The 19493-nt window shown below is 39.4% G+C and overlaps 1 protein-coding gene across 3 annotated transcripts in view; it reads left to right on the forward strand.

The window, feature by feature from the left end:
* The window catches only part of grid2 (glutamate receptor, ionotropic, delta 2), a 475952-nt gene that overhangs the window by 347058 nt on the left and 109401 nt on the right, over window positions 1-19493 (forward strand). The gene's annotated exons all lie outside the window — the stretch shown is intronic.

Below are 19493 nucleotides of genomic sequence, written 5' to 3' on the forward strand. Positions count from 1 at the left end.
GTGGATTTGAAATAATCCCTATTGTGCAAACAGTTTATTTATTTCAAATCATTTCCCAAATTCCCAAAGTGAAAATATGAAAAAAAAAAAAAAATGCAGTCGGTCATTACTCACTAAAGAGTAGACATAAACTCAAAGGCAATCAAACACACTTAAGAGAGGGTTATAGAAGAGTAGCTGGATGACTTCACTTCATAGGTATAATCCTGTCTCTAGAGGCCAATCATGGCCTCTTCACTCTTCCACTGAGTAATCAGTAAATATTGGCCTAAAGCTATTAAAAACATCAGCCAATTATTCCCCTTATAATTACTAAGACCTCATTTTGAAAATGACGCTTTTTTCATCACAAATACACTTCCCATAATAAGATTTCCCCAGGCAGCAGTTAACTGTCCAAGACCGACTTTATCAAGAAAATCTCAGTAAGTAAACAGTATTTTCATTTACCCACCCATATGGTCCACGACATTTGGCAGGGGCACCATCACCCCACACCATTCATCTAATCATTAAAGCTGCAGCTTGTCCTGACACAAAGGAGTGTAGAACTGGATAAGTATGTCGTGTCTTAAACCACGAGTTCCTGTCCTTGATAGTTTCCCTTGCCTTCTGCTCAGTCTCTGCTGGGATTTTATCAAGTCTCTATGACACTTACTAATCCAACTATGTTGTTGCTCCAGTCAGTTGCTGAAACCCCATGTCCTTGAAACAAACCCCTTAGACCTGTGAATATGTACCCAAGGATATAAACCAGTTTTCATAATTTCTCTTAAATGTGGTTTTATCTTTCTGTGTTCAACTTTAAAAATACAGAAATTAATTTCTCTTTATCTTTTATCACTTAATTTATTTGCTGCCTCTGGAGTCATTCCCTGGCAAACATGAATGCACACACACACACACACACACACACACACACACACACACACACACACACACACACACACACACACACACACACACACACACACACACACACACACACACACACACACACACACACACACACACACGCATCACAGTCTTTTTCAGTCTGTGTCTCAGTCCACCAGAGGACTGAATACCAAACAATCATATCATGGGATAATCTGCAAGTGAATCACCACATGCCTAGAGTAGATGTGTGTGTGTGTGTGTGTGTGTGTGTGTGTGTGTGTGTGTGTGTGTGTGTGTGTGTGTGTGTGTGTGTGTGTGTGTGTGTGTGTGTGTGTGTGTGTGTGTGTGTGTGTGTGTGTGTGTGTGTGTGTGTCTCTCTCTCGCTCTGTCTGTCTGTCTGTTTGTGTATGGTTACACTTACTAAAATTATTACAGTGGGGGGAAGGAGGGAGGGCAGATATGCATTCCCTCCCTCTTCCTCCAGCTCTTGTCACACCTTTCTCTCTCATTTCATTTTCTCTCCTCTCCTCTCCTCTCCTCTCCTCTCCTCTCCTCTCCTCTCCTCTCCTCTCCTCTCCTCTCCTCTCCTCTCCTCTCCTCTCCTCTCCTCTCCTCTCCTCTCCTCATCTCATCTCATCTCATCTCATCTCATCTCATCTCATCTCATCTCATCTCATCTCATCTCATCTCATCTCATCTCATCTCATCTCATCTCATCTCATCTCATCTCATCTCATCTCATCTCATCTCATCTCATCTCATTCTCTACCACAGTCTGCCTCTTGTTCTGCATTGTCTAGTTTAGCAATAGGTCCTTTCAGGACATAAGCTCACTGACATATATTAAGGTTGGGCTACCCATGCTATTCTTCCGGTCTGCCTATCTATATTTTAAGTCTTCTGCCTCAGACCATGTCAAAATATTCATGTCAAATAAATTTGTAAACACTTCCTTATATCCTGTTCTCTATTTAGCCTGCCATTCACAAGTCAGCATTTTCTAATCCTGAAAATTGGCTTTTCGAAAAGCTCTCTTAATTGGAGAAATTTTAAAATGCCAGTCTGACTGTGTGAATGATGAAATGAGGTCTTTGAGAACACAGACATATGATTATCACCTTGTAAGCGCTCCACAGATACATAAGGCATGAATACTTAATGTTAGATACTTAATGTTAGGTAATGTTAAGAAGACACATTTTGGCACCTCAAACTATTATTGTGATTACTTATTATTACTGATTACTAAGCCAAGATATCCAAAATATGAATGATCCAATCACCATTAGTTCCTTTTTATTTAATTACTGTTATCAAACTCATGTTCCTGTTGTATATGTATGGGAAAATATTAAGTTACTTTGGTAAAAAGTGTCCCTCAAATGACAGTATAATATTGTGTGAGTGGTCACATCAAAAGAAAAAAGATCATGTAGAGTCAGGGGCTGATAGAGCAGAGGAGTCCAGTGTAGAAATGTTAAAGTATGGGATATTAGAGTGCGGGAAGAAAAGGATCTAAAGGTAGTTCTTGGAGCCAACCTCAATCAATATGCAGGACAAATATCTGGGAAGAAAACGTAGAAGAAAAGGTCACAATTAAATATTAATTGGTCCTTCTCTGGTTAAACCATACACACACACACCAAAGAAATGCATTGACATTAATAATTGAAACTGTTGAACTTATACTGTTGCTGTTAGTGATCGTTTAAATGTAATGGAAAGCACAGTAATGTAGCCATGGCACGCAACAGATAAAGTCTATGAAAATGATGTTGGAAAAAGTCCAAAATTAAATATAGTTAAGAACTTGACTAAAAAAAAGAGTTTAAGTGAAGAGCCCAGACAATGATTCTCATTTTCTTTTTTCTTTTTCTTTGTCATTTTGAAACCATTCTTTGCCCTGACCAAAAAATATTATTAATAGTACTGAAATAGATGGTGTTTGTCCAGTTTCACACTCGCTCTCTTCCTGCCAAACACCTTCTTGCTACCTTTTTTTAAACGTGTTTTGCTGCATATATCACTTTTTACTATACATCTCATTTTTCTGTCCCTCTCTTTCTCCTTTTACCATTTACACTTTTCTTCCTCTATTTATCAGTTGAAGTCTCATCCCTTGTGATTTCCCTTCTATTTTTTCTTTTCTTTTCTATAATGTCCCTCCTTCTTTCTCTCTTTTGCTCTCCCTGTCTTTTTCTCTGCCAGCTAGGTCTGCAGGCTTTCAGCAGCATTACAGCGTGTAAACCTCGGATTACAGCAGCCACAGTGTGCCTAGCACTGCATGCCTCTGTGGATCAGAAATACACAAGCGTGTGAACACCCACTCACCCACACGCCATTTATGCAATAACATGTAAGATATTCACATAGGCACAGACACACATGAACCTTATAGGCAGAAAATACACTCATGAACATAGCACACGGATGTACACCAGCATAAGCAAACAGTCCGTACACACATACAAGCTTACTGTGCACAAACACTGACACTGTTCTCCTCCATATGAAGTTGCTTAACTCCCTCTTTACTCCCTATGTCGCCACCAAAGCTAACTCGCTAGAAGATTAACTCCGCTCTCCTTGTGCGTGTTTACCTATCTTCTCTATTGAGTACAGCTGTTGTCTACCCCATTTAACTCTCTGCTCTTCCTTGCTGGCAGCCTCCCTTCGCTTAATGCTAGCTTTAAAGGACACGTGTAAAGATAACACTTAAAGGCCCTCTTAACATCTACTGGGATGACCTTGAGCAGGATACGTAAAACCAACCCTTTTCTACTTGATATTGTGTTTATAAACTACGAATTTTGGACATCTCGACACATGCCAAGACTGAAATCGCTCACACTAAATCTACATTAAAACATCAACAGACAATGTATTTGTTTCACTTTCCTCACAATATACAATATCCTGTCCGTAGCAGTTAAAACTTGATGAAATATGACAAAAAAGATTGAAAGAGACTTGAAGCAAAACATATTTGGCAAAAACAAATCACTAGTCCTTAAATGTAATTTCTACAGGACAGGGTTGCTTAACTTTGGAACTGCCCAGTGGATAGTGATTATAACATTGGATGTCACATTTGAGTTTATGAATATGAACTGTACATATTTCTGTGGTCAAACAAAGTATAACAAGTGATCAATTACTCGTTTTTTTAAAACACAAAAGTGAAGTGGGAAATGTGTATGAAAAACCAAAGGAGGGTATACCTTTGTTGCTTTAAGAGCTTTTCCTTAACGTTTTGTCAATGTGATGTGTCATCAGGAGGTCACATTCATTTTTGTGTAGACTACAAATTCTAAATGCATTCCATAAATTGGTCCTAAACAGCTCAGTGGATCAAACAATGATGCTTCCTCTGTCAGTGTGGACTGGAATCCACTGTCGACAGCCCTTCTACAGTTGCTGTTTTTCTTATAATTTAAAGGCACCCATATCAAATCTGAAACTGCTTCCACATTTGACATTCTGAATGGATTTAAGTTGCCCTTCACTTGACAGGGCATCTGAAAATATATATCAGTTTTTCTGGGGAAAAGCCATAGGCGGGGAATAGGCAAGAACAAAGAGAAGAGCAATATGTGATCTGAATTTAATTGTAAGTCTGTATTGATGTGGGAAAAGTGGATCTACCATTCTATACCTCATTACTTCAACTTTATCCTCTTTTGGCTGCTTTATGATGTTTTAGGTACTGTTGCCAGTGACTTTAACCTAGTTTTATTTTTATTTTTGACTGTCCCCTGATCTTGCCCATATCCCTCGGTGCATGTGTGTGTGTATATAAAAGTGGACGTAGCTTCCAGGTCTGAAGTATGACGCCAATGCAGAAGTGCCTTAAACTGCAATACCACCGAGTGCTGCTAGAGGTTGGCTACACCGACAAAAAGTGTCAGGGTCCATAAACTCCCATTGAACTTCTCTCATGAAATTCTCAGTCAGTAAAACCTTTCCACAAATTTTCTGTCATTTGCTAAATTCGCTCTTCCAGATTAGTGTTCTGGCGGTCCATCTGAAAATAATTCTGTCATTAATTGTAAAATAAGCTTCAAAAAGCTGTGTTTTTGGGGGCGTGTCTGTTTGATTGACAGGCCTGTGATGCAGTCAGGTTACGGCTATCGGTGGGCGTAACATAGTATTGCCGAGTTTCCAATCAGATCGAGTCAGATCCCCCGCTAGCTCCCACCCAGCTCGCCCTAATATGGTCACTACCTGCTCCAAACCGCTGTAGACTAGCAAGATGGCGTTGGCCAAATTCCGAACTCGAAGCTCCATAACAGCCATTCACAAACCAATGGGTGACATCATTGTTGCTGCTAGGCGTGTATCTACTGCTGTGAAAGTTGTACTTTAGTGCATCTCACCTGTCCGGTCTCTTCAACCATTTGTCTGTTATAGCCTGCGGATCTCTGCCTTCTGTGTTGGAATTGATGAAGGAGAGAAGTGTCAGTTTACAGGAGAGGTCAAGACATGTGTTAACACAGCAAAATGACTGCTTTTGGACATACCAGGTTTGGAGACAAGCCCTCAGTGAACAGCAGGAATCAGAATGATGGGTGACAGAGCCGAACGTGTTTTTGTGAGTGTGTGTGTGTGTGTGTGTGTGTGTGTGTGTGTGTGTGTGTGTGTGTGTGTGTGTGTGTGTGTGTGTGTGTGTGTGTGTGTGTGTGTGTGTGTGTGTGTGTGTGTGTGTGTGTGTGTGTGTGAGAGAGAGAGAGAGTGAGTGAGTGTTGGACAGCTGAGAAGTGAAGGGTGCCAAGTGTACCCTCCTGCCAAAATGGCAGTAAAACAGCCCCTAACTGTTTCCACATACACACTCTGCAGATGTCACAGTCCGTTCCCTCAAAGGTACAGTGCATAAAGTTCAGCAGTCAGCTGTCCTCAAGACCTGTCAAGGTTCTAACAACTGAGTCACTCTTACTAAGTGACCAGCTCACTGGCTAGCCGACTGACTGCCCACTGCACTGACAAACACGTCAACCATGTGAGTGCAGCTGACGTTTAAATTGACTATCATTTTCTACTTTCTTGGCCGGACCACAGGATTCTACTCAGAAATGTAATAATAACCACCTGGATAGAGTACGGATAAATGCAGGACTCGAGTGCATGCAACAAATCCACTGCAATCTGAAGTTTAAAGATTCTCAAATATAATTTTGTTAGGCATTTTTGCCTTTTTTGATAGTACTGTGGAGACAGGAAATGCGGCGAAGACCTTGCTATGACAATACCAGGCACTCACAGCTGACAGTATATGAGCCTTTATGATTTGCGCCCTAAACCAGGATTCAACATTAAAAAAAAAAAAAATCCCTTCTGGCCCTCTAAGCCAGTAAGTTAGAGTTTCACTGGCCCTTTGTATTTTCACCTGCCTGGCAGCCAAAACATGAAACATATCGCAGTTGCCTTTTTCCACCCAGGAACGTTGTTGGTTCCACAAAGGTAGAGAGTCTCTCTTCCCACACCCTGGTGTGTTTCCCTAGCGAAGTGTTTTTTTCACAATCTCACCCACATGTATTTCAGCAAATTACATTGCATTTCATTGGTCACATACTGTATCTTCAAACAATGACATCATCTAAAAATCGCTCACAATGCAGACTCTTATTGGCCTGTCAATAATCACTGACCAATTAACTTGCCTTGCTTTTGCTTTTACTGTCCATAGAGCTTTTGGTTATGTTGAACCCTGTTCCCTCTAATGATGAGTACTATGTGGGTTCTGGAGGCATTTTGTCTGTGGTTTTAGTGCAATTAGTTGTTCCACAAATGTCACACTGTATTAACTTGCAGATGAATGAGATGTATTACAAATGAAAAAAAAGGCAAACAAAGTAAAAGGGTAAGATGATTTTTCACACTTTAAACTGGCCTGGTTCAGTCTCACTTAGAAAACAGACATCCATCAACTACAAGCTTTGTCAGTGAGCTTTATGTTGAACCAGCAAAAAAGATTTCCGTAGGATTATTGTTCCCTGCTTTCCTAAGACAGAGAAGGCGTAAGAACATTTCAGTTTTGAGCCAGATAGATATTACCTGCAGTAGACTGAATGAAAGCCCTTTCATTTTAGTGGAGTATATGTCACTTTTACAGATACTGAAGTAACTCAAATTTGATTACAAAATTACGACACATTAATGTTATCGTAACTCAAGGTTCAAAACCGCAGTTCTAAGGCACATTTTACATTCCATCCCATTATGGTACACTGTATGTGCATGTATACTTTCTAACCCCACATGTATTATTTATAACCCAGTGGTATTTAGATTATTCCCGCCATGCGTAACTTCACTTAACAGTCCCCATGGATTTACATCTTCATCTGTACATTCATTTCTGTGAGAGTGAGAGTGAGAGTGTGAGTGTGAGTGCGTGTGTGTGTGTGTGTGTGTGTGTGTGTGTGTGTGTGTGTGTGTGGATGGGTGGTGGCTGTGGTGGTGGTGGTGGTGGTGAGCGTGCGGTGTCTGTGTAGGTGGTCATACATTCTCAGTCACACAGAATCTCTGCCTTCATGTTGCTTTAGCTACATGTATGTGAAGTGTTGCTGAACAGATATAGCAAGAGATAACAATGAGAACTATGGGTTTAAATATGATATTACTGATCACCAGACCAGCGTTTCATTCATCCCTGGGTGTGATTGCAGAGGGAGGAGCAAGACCTAAATAGAGTCATTAACTAACATTAGACATGGGGGAGGAAGGAGGAGGAGTGACAGGAAAGACAAATAAAGATGGGAACTTTTCCTCCCATTAACACTGTCGGAAAACTTTTCAGGTAACCTCTATCAGATCTGACTTGTATTCTCAAGTGGATGCTCAACCTTCCATAAGTCTCCTCATTATTACACTGTACTGCCTGACAGTACAGTGTACTGCCTGACATCTCTCCCCTCATTTTCCTTGGGGGAGAGTAAATGCAGTAAAGAGAAAAAAAAAAAATTGCAATGACTTTGCCCCTGTTTTTCTCCTCTTAACTTATGTGCTCTACAGGCCCCGATGGGTTTTTGTCTATTACTCACATCCCACCAAAGAGAACATAAAAGACAGAAACAATAAACACACAAATTATGTAAACACGTTATTGTTAATTTGTAACACTTTTATATGGATTGGTTTTGCACAAACAAATTTATTCCCATTTGCCAAACATATCTCAAACAGAGGTTAATTGATTTAAAAGGCCTTTTCCAGAAACATTTATGTATTAAGGCAATAATTGATCAAAAATGTCCTTCAATTAAAAAGAGACAGACAATAAATTAAATGATAATGCAGTTTAATAATTAAGTGACTCATTCATTTAAAGTTTGGTATTTAAAAGCACATTAAAGCAGAAAGTTTGAATTGTACAATATTTACATGCCAAAATCCAATATAAGTCTATACACATACACAAACACATCATCCCAACAATTCAAGCAAGCAATAAAACAGCTTGCAGTTCATCTGGGAAATTAGAACAGAGCTTGTTGTTGTCGTCGCTGCTGCAATGATCAGTTTGTATAGACTGCTGTGTGAATGTAAGAGAGTGTATGTGCACGCATGCAAGTGTGTGTGTGTGTGTGTGTGTGTGTGTGTGTGTGTGTGTGTGTGTGTGTGTGTGTGTGTGTGTGTGTGTGTGTGTGTGTGTGTGTGTGTGTGTGTGTGTGTGTGAGAGATCTGGCACAACCAAATGTGCAGTCTATTATATCAGGTCCTGAACAGATCATCTACTATCAATAAACTCCAGCTCTCACTGTCCTTTTTTGTTTGTTTATTTGCCTTATCTTTACTGTTTGGCATCATTTTTGCTACTCCCATATGATCTCCACTACTGTTTATTAAAGGAAATATCACTTAGTTATTCACATAGGTCCCTATTCGAAGTACGCAGTTGTATTTCACAGCTTTACCAAATTCAGACACCGACTTAAAGCCATTTGAAAATCTATTTGTATGTCTCCTTTCATTCCCTAAACCACTGCAATATGACTAAGAGTGCAAATGATTATCTTGGTAACAGACAAGACATCTACACCAATTAAGCTTCAATATAAAAATGTTAATAATGTAATGTGTCTTGTAACTTGAACTACTGTGACTGTAGCTGACTTTGTTCTTCATTTCACTTTTCTCAGTCGTGTCATCCATTGTAATTTGACATTACATATTTCTTTGAATTGGAAGTAAGAAAATTAGTCTGCAAGATTGCAGTGTGTAAAATGTGCTTTTTTTTCTTCACAGTTTGAATTTCAACATCCATTTCAACCAGGTGGTATCATTAACCAAAAGCATGTGGGCTTTCATTTCAGTCAAACAGTGCAGTGGCTGAGTCTCACCAGTGAGGAGGTGTTAATCAGTGAAATAATCTGTTCCATTGATTCATCATAAAACATTCTAGGGTACAAGAAAGGTGACGGAAATATTTTAGTAAGCTTTCATGAATGGACTCATCTTGCAAATTTAGAATTTTTAACAGATCTAACTGAGACTGTTCCCATTCAAAACGTGTCCCAATAGGTTATTTGTGCGAGCAGTTTAATACAACCTAGGTTTCATTGTGACAGGTCCCTTTGTTGCTGTAGTGATTATTGGATAAGCAACGGAGGAAGTGAGGTGTTGTAATTAAAATGCCGCACAGCACCGTGACGTACAAGGAGCGGGAGAAAGATATAACCCTATTAAGTACGTGCTACAAATTTCGTCGCTTAATCATCATCAGTTCCTGAGTTACAAACGTTTTTGTGAGAAGTGGAGCGGGTGAGTCTGCGATTTCTCCGTAGACATGACCAGAGGGCGCACGCCAGATTTTGTATTAAACTGGAAATCTGCAACCCTTACAACGCTTAAGGAGGGCTGCAACAAAATTGAGCTTGGAGAGGTGATCTTAGTGACATTCACGTTTCCGAGTGGCAGAACGTCACTGTCCAAAACTGTAAAAAGCACATCAGATCTGGCGCTCAACCAGCTGGTTTTTTGTTGACATTTGCGGTACTGTGTGCCGTGAATTCATCCCAGGAGTGTTGGAGTGAAACCATGGAGCTCTGCTGTGACATGTTGCGGCGTGTGAGGAAAAACATTGAGTTCAAATGACCCAAGCTGTGGCTATAGCATTTAGGTTCTCCCAACATTGACAGTGCGCCCGCTCAGAGCGCAATGAAAACGCACAAGTGTCTCGCCCACAACAACACAATCATAGCGCCGCATCACTCCTACTCACCGGATTTGGCTCCCTGCGACTTCTCTCTGTCCCCCAGACATTTTTCACAAACTTTGATGTTCGCTCGCTGCTCAAGTTTCAGGTGCGTAAAAACATCTCCAACGCACCCGCTCCACTGATCACAAAAACGTGTGGAACTCAGGAACTGATGATGATCAAGCGACGAAATTTGTACCAGTTACTCATTAGGGTTATATCTTTCTCCTGCTCCGTGCACATCACGGTGCTGTGCTCCATGCGCACGCACGAGCGGTAGTCTCTGAATTTATTGATCTACCCTTTTATAGAGGAGCTCGGGGTGGATAGATCAGTCAATAACGTTAAAGTTTAACAATAATTGTGTAAGACATGCCACATTCTCTCAAATTAAGAAAAGACGTTTCATTTGTGGTTATCAGAATACCAAGTACACAAAACATACTGATCTACTGATTATTTATTGTTAATAAATAACATAAAAAATGTTTATAATGTCATTGTATAATGAATTAAAATTGTAATGTCATGTTACAGTACAGACTACATCACTACTAGTACCAGGTCAGTTGAATCAGAACTGGTGAACATAGACATCACTTCAAAGTACGGCTCTACGAGAGCCAAGTATAACACTTCCATTCCATCTGATGTTACCTTGTGGAGCTCCCCAAGGGCTGTTAAATGATTGAATGATGGTAACGGTACCCAAAGATATTTGAATTGAAAAACTGTTTAGAATTAGAGTGAAATATATCCAAAGCTATAGTGAGATATATATCTGACTTTAGTCATATATAAGCTAAATATTCTGCAGGTTTGATAATTGGTTCTCTAGATTTTTGTGTTTTTATGCTGTTATTTTTTTTTTTTAAACTGATTAGCATAGAGTTATCTCACAACAACGTTTTCAGTTGTCCTCCATTGAATTTGTGATGTGAGGTGTTATAAACATTCAGGTAGATTAATGTTAAAACATGCTTTCTAAATGCACAAACAAAGACTATCCTTCTTACATTTTATAAGATGAACAGTGAAGTCTAATGTGACTATAGTACTGTTTTAACACGCACTGGTTTTACACAAGTTGAGTAGCCCCACCCTTAACCAGAGTTATTCACTGGCCTGAACTGTCATTTGTCTGTTTTGTCTGAGCTCCTCTATTTTTCTCTTCACTGAAAAAAATCATGCAGACCTGAAAATAACAGCTCTTTTCTAATAGATGAAAGTTCCATTTACATTATCAGCCACACATGACGTTATCGATCATTTGTTAGCAATATTTATTTTTGCTCTTTAATTGTTTTCCTGAAATCTTACCCTGTTTGAGAATACACAGTTGGGCAGATCTATGCCTAAGTGGCTCCTTCATATTTAATCGCTTTCCAGGTAGTGGTATCATTATAAAAGAAACATGTAACGTGTAATGGGACATACTTTTCTATATTTTATGATTTTATCATGGCAACAGTTTAGCACCAAAGTATCAAATAAAACAAGTGAATCAAAAGGGCAGGATTAGTAATAGATAATATAATTTCTGCAATTAATTGAGACATGGATAAGGGTGAGAGACGGAGGCCTGCCTAGGCACACATTTAGCTGCAGTGACGAATAGAAAAGAAAATAATAGAATAGAATAGCATAGCATAGCTATGTGCTTGGAACTAGTTTTCATGGCAGAGTGGATGAGCACACAGACTATGAGGTTGAGATTAAGGCAGTTTGTGGTGCAGAGCAGTGATACGAGTGCAGCCTGGGCTGCTTGCTGCAACAAGCTGTCCCCTCTCTGTTAGCTGAGAGACAGTTGAGGCACAGAGGGAGAGAGACTTGGACTATTTAGCTCCTTTTCTTAAAACATGTCTACCAACTACCAGGGTGGCAGAGGGATTGAAGGAAAGAAAAAGAAGGGAGAGGACAGAAGGAAGGCTTCTTCGTGCAAGCTGTTCAGAGACTGCACTGACACACATGTTGCTCATCAGCGGGAGAGAAAAGGGGGTTGGGGGAGGGAAGCAGTGAGGGGGAAAGTGGGAGACGGGAGTCGTGAAACTGCTCTGCAGCTTGTCTGTGTTTGTGCCTGGCTTCTGTGTCTTTACTGTAATGGCAGACAAGTGAAAGTTTGGCAGAGTCAACAGAAGGAGCGTTACAGAGCTACAGAGGCTGGAATCAACACACCAGTGTTGGGCAGGTGAAACAAGGTTTGCTCAGAGAAAAGAGATGCTTTATGAATGAGGGAAAAGTCCTAGAGTATTTTCCAATCTGCTGGTGAAGAATGAGCAGATAAACTACTGAAAGTTAAGAGTAGTCTACACCAACAGTTCAATATCTCACTGCGTTATAAAGCCCAAAATCAAATCTATTCCTCCACTGGTGGAGCTCATGATGTAGGGTGGGAGAGAATTGTGGCAGCTAATACAGAAATCGAGCAGGTCCAATTTCATGGGGAGTTTCTCTTTTGTCTTCCAGCAGTAATTTGAGGTACATGGTAGAATATAATTTTTGACAACATGTATTCATACACTTCTGTTGTACTTTTACAGCTTCCTGTTGCATATTGATTTTTATTACAGCTGCTAATCTCTATCAGCGCGTATACACCTTTACAACCTCCTTCCCCTTAAAAATGTCAGCAGCTATCGATTGTGTTTTGAATTGCTATGAGTCATGTATGTAACAATGAGACCAAAAGCTGCAGTTTGTTGCACCGTGGGCTTTGATGTGTTTTCCACAGTAGGAAAAAGGGAGAGATGCACGAAATCTCAAAGCACCCCTTTGTGATTGTGAGATGCCATTCAGGCAAGAAGATAGCGTCATGCTGTTTGATTTTGTGTCCGTGTACACGTGGTTTCTATTCATCTAAATGTGTGTGTAGGATGGGTGGGTGAGTTCTGCAGAGGGTTTGTTGAAACAGTAAATGACTCCTTTGGCCACATAGCACCGGTCGATGGTCCAATTACTTTTAAAAATGTGTGTGATTACACATCCTTTGAAGTGCCCACGAATATGTGTGCGTGTGTGTATATAAGTGTTAGGTGAAAGTGTTGATGGGAAGGTGACTAAAGTATAGCCCTTCTTTTTCTGTGTTACAATAATGTAGGCTGTTTGTCAGGTCGCCATGGCCTAACAGTGCTAAACTACACACACTGTAGTGTTTGTGTGTGTGTGCGTGTGTGTGTGTGTGTGTGTGTGTGTGTGTGTGTGTGTGTGTGTGTGTGTGTGTGTGTGTGTGTGTGTGTGTGTGTGTGTGTGTGTGTGTGTGTGTGTACATGTATTACTCATGTTGTGGGGACATAAATATGTTTACACATAGGGTTAGCTTGTTTACACATCTTGCTTCACCCCATAATGTCCATTTTAGAGAGTGAAGACTTGTTTTAAGGTTTACGTTATCGTTCGGCAAGTTGTACTTATGATTAGGGTTTTGCTAAGTCTGCAGGGAATTAATGTCAGTAAATCCTCTGAAGTGAAGCAGTGACGGTTTCAACCCCATTTAATTAGCTTACATAGTTACATTTAACAGAAAATACTCTGAATTATTTTAAGTTGGTTCATCTTAAAAACAGTGCTGCTGCTAAATAGTTTTAAGTGTTCTTAGTAGTTTTCAAAATGCAAAACTGAGTTAATGCAACTGAATTTGAGAATAAACATAATTTGAATCATCAACTGCTTGACGAACTGAAAAACGTTGCATTTACATTTTCTCAGCGTAAAGAGTCGTATTTTCATTCTAGATGGAGAACTTAATGGCTGCAAGTCAGCAGCACTTACATTTAGCTTTTTTTTTTACTATGATAAAAAAACAAACATCTATGACTTATCTTCACATACAAAACAGACAAGGTTTTGACATGTCTTTTTTTTACCCCCCCGCCCCTAAAAAAAAAAGTGAAAAGTGAAAACAGTATATCAAGTATATGGCGAGGTGACTTCTATTGTTCCCAAGAAAAACTTTATTTCACCATATTTATAGTCTGTGGAGCCTGGCAAAGATTGGCAATGGGAAGCAAAAATGGTTTCTCCCTTCCCAGTATTGTTCTACTATATGTTTTTGCTTAGAGCTTGCTCATGTGTGAGATGAATCTAAACTTATATCGGCAAATGTTGTAGAGAGGAAATTGTCGTATTATAAGACACATAGAGAGAGACAAGACACATAGGGTAAGAAGGCATTGTGAAAAATAAATGGTAACACTGAACAGAGAGCAATAGATGAGAAACAGAGGTAAGTAAAGAAAGGAAAATATATAGCGCTAGAACAATAGAAAGAAAGGCATTGTGGGATGCTAATGGAAGCCATTGTAATGATCTCGGCACAGTGGGTCACTCACATAACATGTACACACACCCACAAATGCACATCTATTTCATACTTATGCGGGGGGATGAGCCCTTATCTGGAGCTGTGAAGATAAGCAGAGGCAGCGGGCAACTCTACCAGCCAGGCTGCCATTTCAGCTCCTCATACAAGTCCACACACACACACACACACACACACACACACACACACACACACACACACACACACACACACACACACACACACACACACACACACACACACACACACACACACACACACACACACACACACACACACACACACACACACATTCAAGGTGGTATTTATACTCTCCTGTTGTATGAAAGTGAAAACAATATTAATATAGAGTGTAATTAGTGATTTTAGGACTTACTTTCCTCTGCCCCATTCTTTATGGATAACAAAATGAAAATGAAGGCCTTAATGATTCAAATACAGTATACCATTTTATTGTAGCATAACAGTTAAACGTGTTAAAAACCATAAAATAATATATAGCTTCTATCTGATCAAGCAGAGCAATGTTATGATAAAAGTTAATTAACTAATTCCTGCTTTAGCTATTTACATATCACCTTTAAAAATACAGGGTTGTGTGCCCAAATTGGCCTATAAAATGATCTGTCCCCATAAGTTACATACAATTGAACCAGCAAGATGTTCTTCAATACATTGTAGTGGATGTTTAATAAACTCAATTTGGATCATAATTATAACTTAATTCACCCTCTTTACCTCCAGAAATTGGGCTTTAAAAATACTGATTGCAGTGGCTGGCAATGACTCATTCAGTAATTGAATCGTAGCATTGCAAATCCGCCATGTTTGATGGTCAGTCCATATCAGAGTGAAATTAGATGTGCCTTAAATGCACAAATGTGTGTTTGTGTGTGTTGTGGCTTGTAAGTGTGTGTGAATGACTGATTGAAGTCACACGTTTTTACTAAACAGCCTGACTGGTAGCCTCTGTGATCACTGTAGTGTTCTACTTTATTGATTGATGTGTTTCACTTAATCTTGGTGACTTAAGGCTAAACACTGAGTGCAGCACGAAGCTACGAGACACTGCAAAATGTTCCCTGCTGAATGTTCTCTAATATTCTCCATATTCTCTTTTTACTGTGGCAAATTTCCATCTTAGCCTCAAACATTGTGCTAAAACAGATGTTTTGTCATCGACTGAAAACTAGAGCAATAGGCATTAGAAAACAACATAGTTGTCAAAGTAATCTTTTAGGAACTCTTGTTTTATTAACGCAGTCCTGAGCAATCGATCTCAAGTGGCTTGCCTAGGGGTGAAATGACAACAAAAGGCAATTCCTGTCTTCCAGAGGCAGAGCAGGAAACACTAATGAAACAAAACCACGTTTTTTTATTTCGTTATCAGCAAATCTTTTCTCTGTAAAATTGTGCTGACTTTTAAATAAGTGTTGGGGCTCAGTTCTGCACAGCTGAACAGCTACAGTATGTTCAAGTCTGGATTGCAGTGCAGTGTCAGGTGTGCTTGCTAAGGTTCACTTATTTACATTTGACTGGTCATTACTTTGTTCCCGGGGCTTTGGCCTTAAGTAAGCCACACTATCAAATGACAGGCAATGCTCTCCAACACCATTTCAATTTGCATTTGTCATTGTTTATTTATCTACCTCTATTCTCACCTGTCATTAAGAAAACACTTCCCCTGGTACAAATAAAGAACTCTGGTCTCAATACTGTGTCTCTGTTACGAAAATACACTTATCTGTAGCAGATACTTGCAGCAAGATACAACAAAAGATATATTTCAGTCTAGCTTTTGCAAATCTACATTCTTTCACTTCCCATCACATCAGTCACCGTTACTGAAGGACAAACACCAGCATACTCTGTGTGTGTGTGTTACAATTACGACCCAGACTGTCTGGTTTGTCTTTTGTGTGCCTTTTTGCTTACCATGTGTGTGTGTGTGTGTAAGTAAAAGAAAAAAGTGTGTATATAAATGTGTGCTCCTATTTTTTCTTCGTTTTTTGATTTCAGCCAATCTACAATTTAATCTTTCCTATTTGAATCTTTTTGATTTATATGCGGTGTTGTCTGGATTTGTGTTTCCTGCAGGTGTGCTCAGATATGAATGTAAAGTGGAAGCCTATCTGTGCAATTAGCTGTCTTGGTGCCATTTGGCTGGACTGCTAATATTTTATTGATTTTACATGCTCACGTTTTAACAAGCACTTGTAGCAGCTGCTGTGCTGTAAATTCCCTGTTTACAATGTCGCCCATCATCTATGCTCACCACATATCAGCATTTAGTTTGTCTGCTGTATGCTTCCTATATCTCCCTGTCTGTCCTTCTGTCCCACTTAGTGCCTCCCACTTAGTGCCTCCCTCTCTGGTGTTTGTTATCTCTTTCCTTCTCATGTGTCTGTCTCTTGTTTGTGAGTCCTTTGTATCTTTTTCACTTTTACCCCCTTTCCTAAAATTTGTAAATTGGCATCTGTTGGCACACACACACACACACACACACACACACACACACACACACACACACACACACACACACACACACACACACACACACACACACACACACACACACACACACACACACACACACACACACACACACACACACACACACACACACCAGGCACATACAGTATTACACTAAAATGACAGGGGGTTACAGGCAGCATGTGTGAAGACACACACATTCACACACTTCGATTGAGTGCGGTATGGACCTTGGAATCGTAGCAAGAACAGCCAAAACAAATTAAAAAAAGAATAAAAAGGAGCTGTATTTTTTCTGTGTTATAAAGTAGAGGTTATTTGGCTCATCTTCAGCAAAACAGAGGATTACAAATACATCTGTTTTTTGCATGTTATGAAATAGAGAAACAAATTAGACTCACATGCTAGCTCCACATCTCCCCCTCCAGGCTGAAAGAAGAATAGCAAGTGAGATCATTTACCTGGCTTCGGCTGTGAGTTACATAAATGCCGACAGACAAGCAGTGTATTATCGAATATTACTATTTGAAATAACAACAATGTAATTGTGATTAGAATAACACTGTATGTAATAGCACTAAGGTAGTTAAACTCACTACACACCCTCACAGATGTTTTTATGGATTCTGCTCACATTGAAGGTGGGCTGTGAATGCTGTGAATTATATGAGATCATCGGAGTCTCTCTGCTAATAAGAATCATAAAGGTGTTATATTTCCAGGTGTAATGTTTCATCACAAGGTGCAACAAATCTGCAAGGAGAGTCAGACAGGTGTTAACCAAACAGTGTTTACATTCGTAGTCAGTCCTTTCCTTACTAATCTGGTAAAATAAAACACCATGACTCTGTGAGGCCTTAAAAGACGAATGATACCCTGTTCACGACATATAGACGCTTTGAACATCTACTCTGGCCTTGTCAGTTATGGCTGATTCGAGTTCTGCCCAAACTGAAGCTCCGTAAAGATATTCTGGAAATTGTGAGAGTTACCAAATTTATATGAATGCAGACAGTTGTCCAAACCTAAATATGATGTCAATCAAGCTCACATACAGAGGCCTGAGAAGAGGTCTAATCTAATAAAAAATAGGAAAAACATACAGTGTGTGGAAGTCCAAAACAGTAAGGTATTTGCTGTGTTCCAGGTTCCCATAGGCCCACTGCACTTCTGTCTTGATCATGTAGGACAAACTTCTGATGAAAAATCTGCTCTTGATGCATGTAGTAGCAGTAATTCTACCAGAGTGACTTAAACTGGCACCTTCTATTCTGTCAACAATACTTTAAACAGGATATGAAATCTTAATTAAATTGCAGGACATAAAAAAGAAACGACTTCAATTAAGCTTTACAGAAACTATTGGTCCCAAAAGGGAATTGATCGAAACTGGCAGAGAATTGTACATTCAACAATAACTTCCGGCTTCAGAAAAATGGATTATCCCATGTTTCCCTCTACAGCATGCCCTGTGCTTCTCTTATGTGTTTGTGTTTTCTTTTAAGCTAAAATCATGCCATGCAATTTTGTGTGTATCGCAATGTGCTTGTTTGGTTGTGTGTTTGTCTTTGAATAGCAGAAAGCTAAATCACTTCTTTTTTTTTTCCTGCTGCTTTTCTCTCCACAGGGAAACTAGGCGAGTTTGATCTCTGAAGCTAAAAACAATATTTTATTGAAAGCATAAGGCAGCACACAGATTAAATAATGTGGTCCAGGGGAAAAGACTGGATGTTTATGATGCAATTTGATAGACATAGAAGTCTCAGTCAGACTCATGAAGCCCTTTTGAATGAAATAAAATCACCATCCTTTTCACATATGGTACATGTCACAAACACCTTTCTCTGTTTATGAGAATAAGAGCTTCAGATGAAATTCCGTGAACTGATGGTTAAAGTAGATGATCTCATTGTTAGTATTCAACTGTCTGATTGTATAATGTTAATATCAAAACGTGAAAATCATTTACAGAAAAAGTTTAATGTTTTGGCTGAATGCAAAACAAAAATAACCATGATTAAAAAAAATACTACATTGCAAGAAGTGTAGTTACTTTTAAATTTAAATACATGCTCACCCGTAGAAATATTTAGGTTTTATTTTGGATGAGCAGCACACTTTTAAGGAAGATGTATGTGTAGGTATTTCAGCAGGTATGGGCACTGGGATCGATGCTGAGCAACGGCAAACTATCAGGATCTTGAATGCATAGCTGTATAAATCTTGTGTGTGTCCTGTTTTAGATTACACATCTGACTTTTGAGGGTTCCGAAAACAAGCACATTTTACATTGTACTCCGTACATTTATTAATTTGATCATTTACGGGGGCTCATAAACGTGCATCAGTTTTGCACATAGGTGGAAATGCGGAAGGGGAACCTCCAAACATCAGACATGAATGTGAGATGATCCAACTCTGCAACAGAAATGTAAACATGCCTGATTAACAGCTCACTGGAGATTTTTAATTGGGACATTCTGCATGGACAACCATGGATTATTGAGTTGATATTCTTATTTTGAATATTTTACTCTGTTGTTATTTTCCAAAACAGATTACAGTGCAATATTCATGATGTTCACTGCAAACTGTTCCTGGTGTACA

The sequence above is a fragment of the Brachyistius frenatus genome, unplaced genomic scaffold (genome assembly GCF_029030835.1).
Source record: "Brachyistius frenatus isolate BFR_SWC_R1_liver_20210118 unplaced genomic scaffold, ASM2903083v1 Contig_30, whole genome shotgun sequence".
Taxonomy (NCBI): Eukaryota; Metazoa; Chordata; class Actinopteri; family Embiotocidae; genus Brachyistius; species Brachyistius frenatus.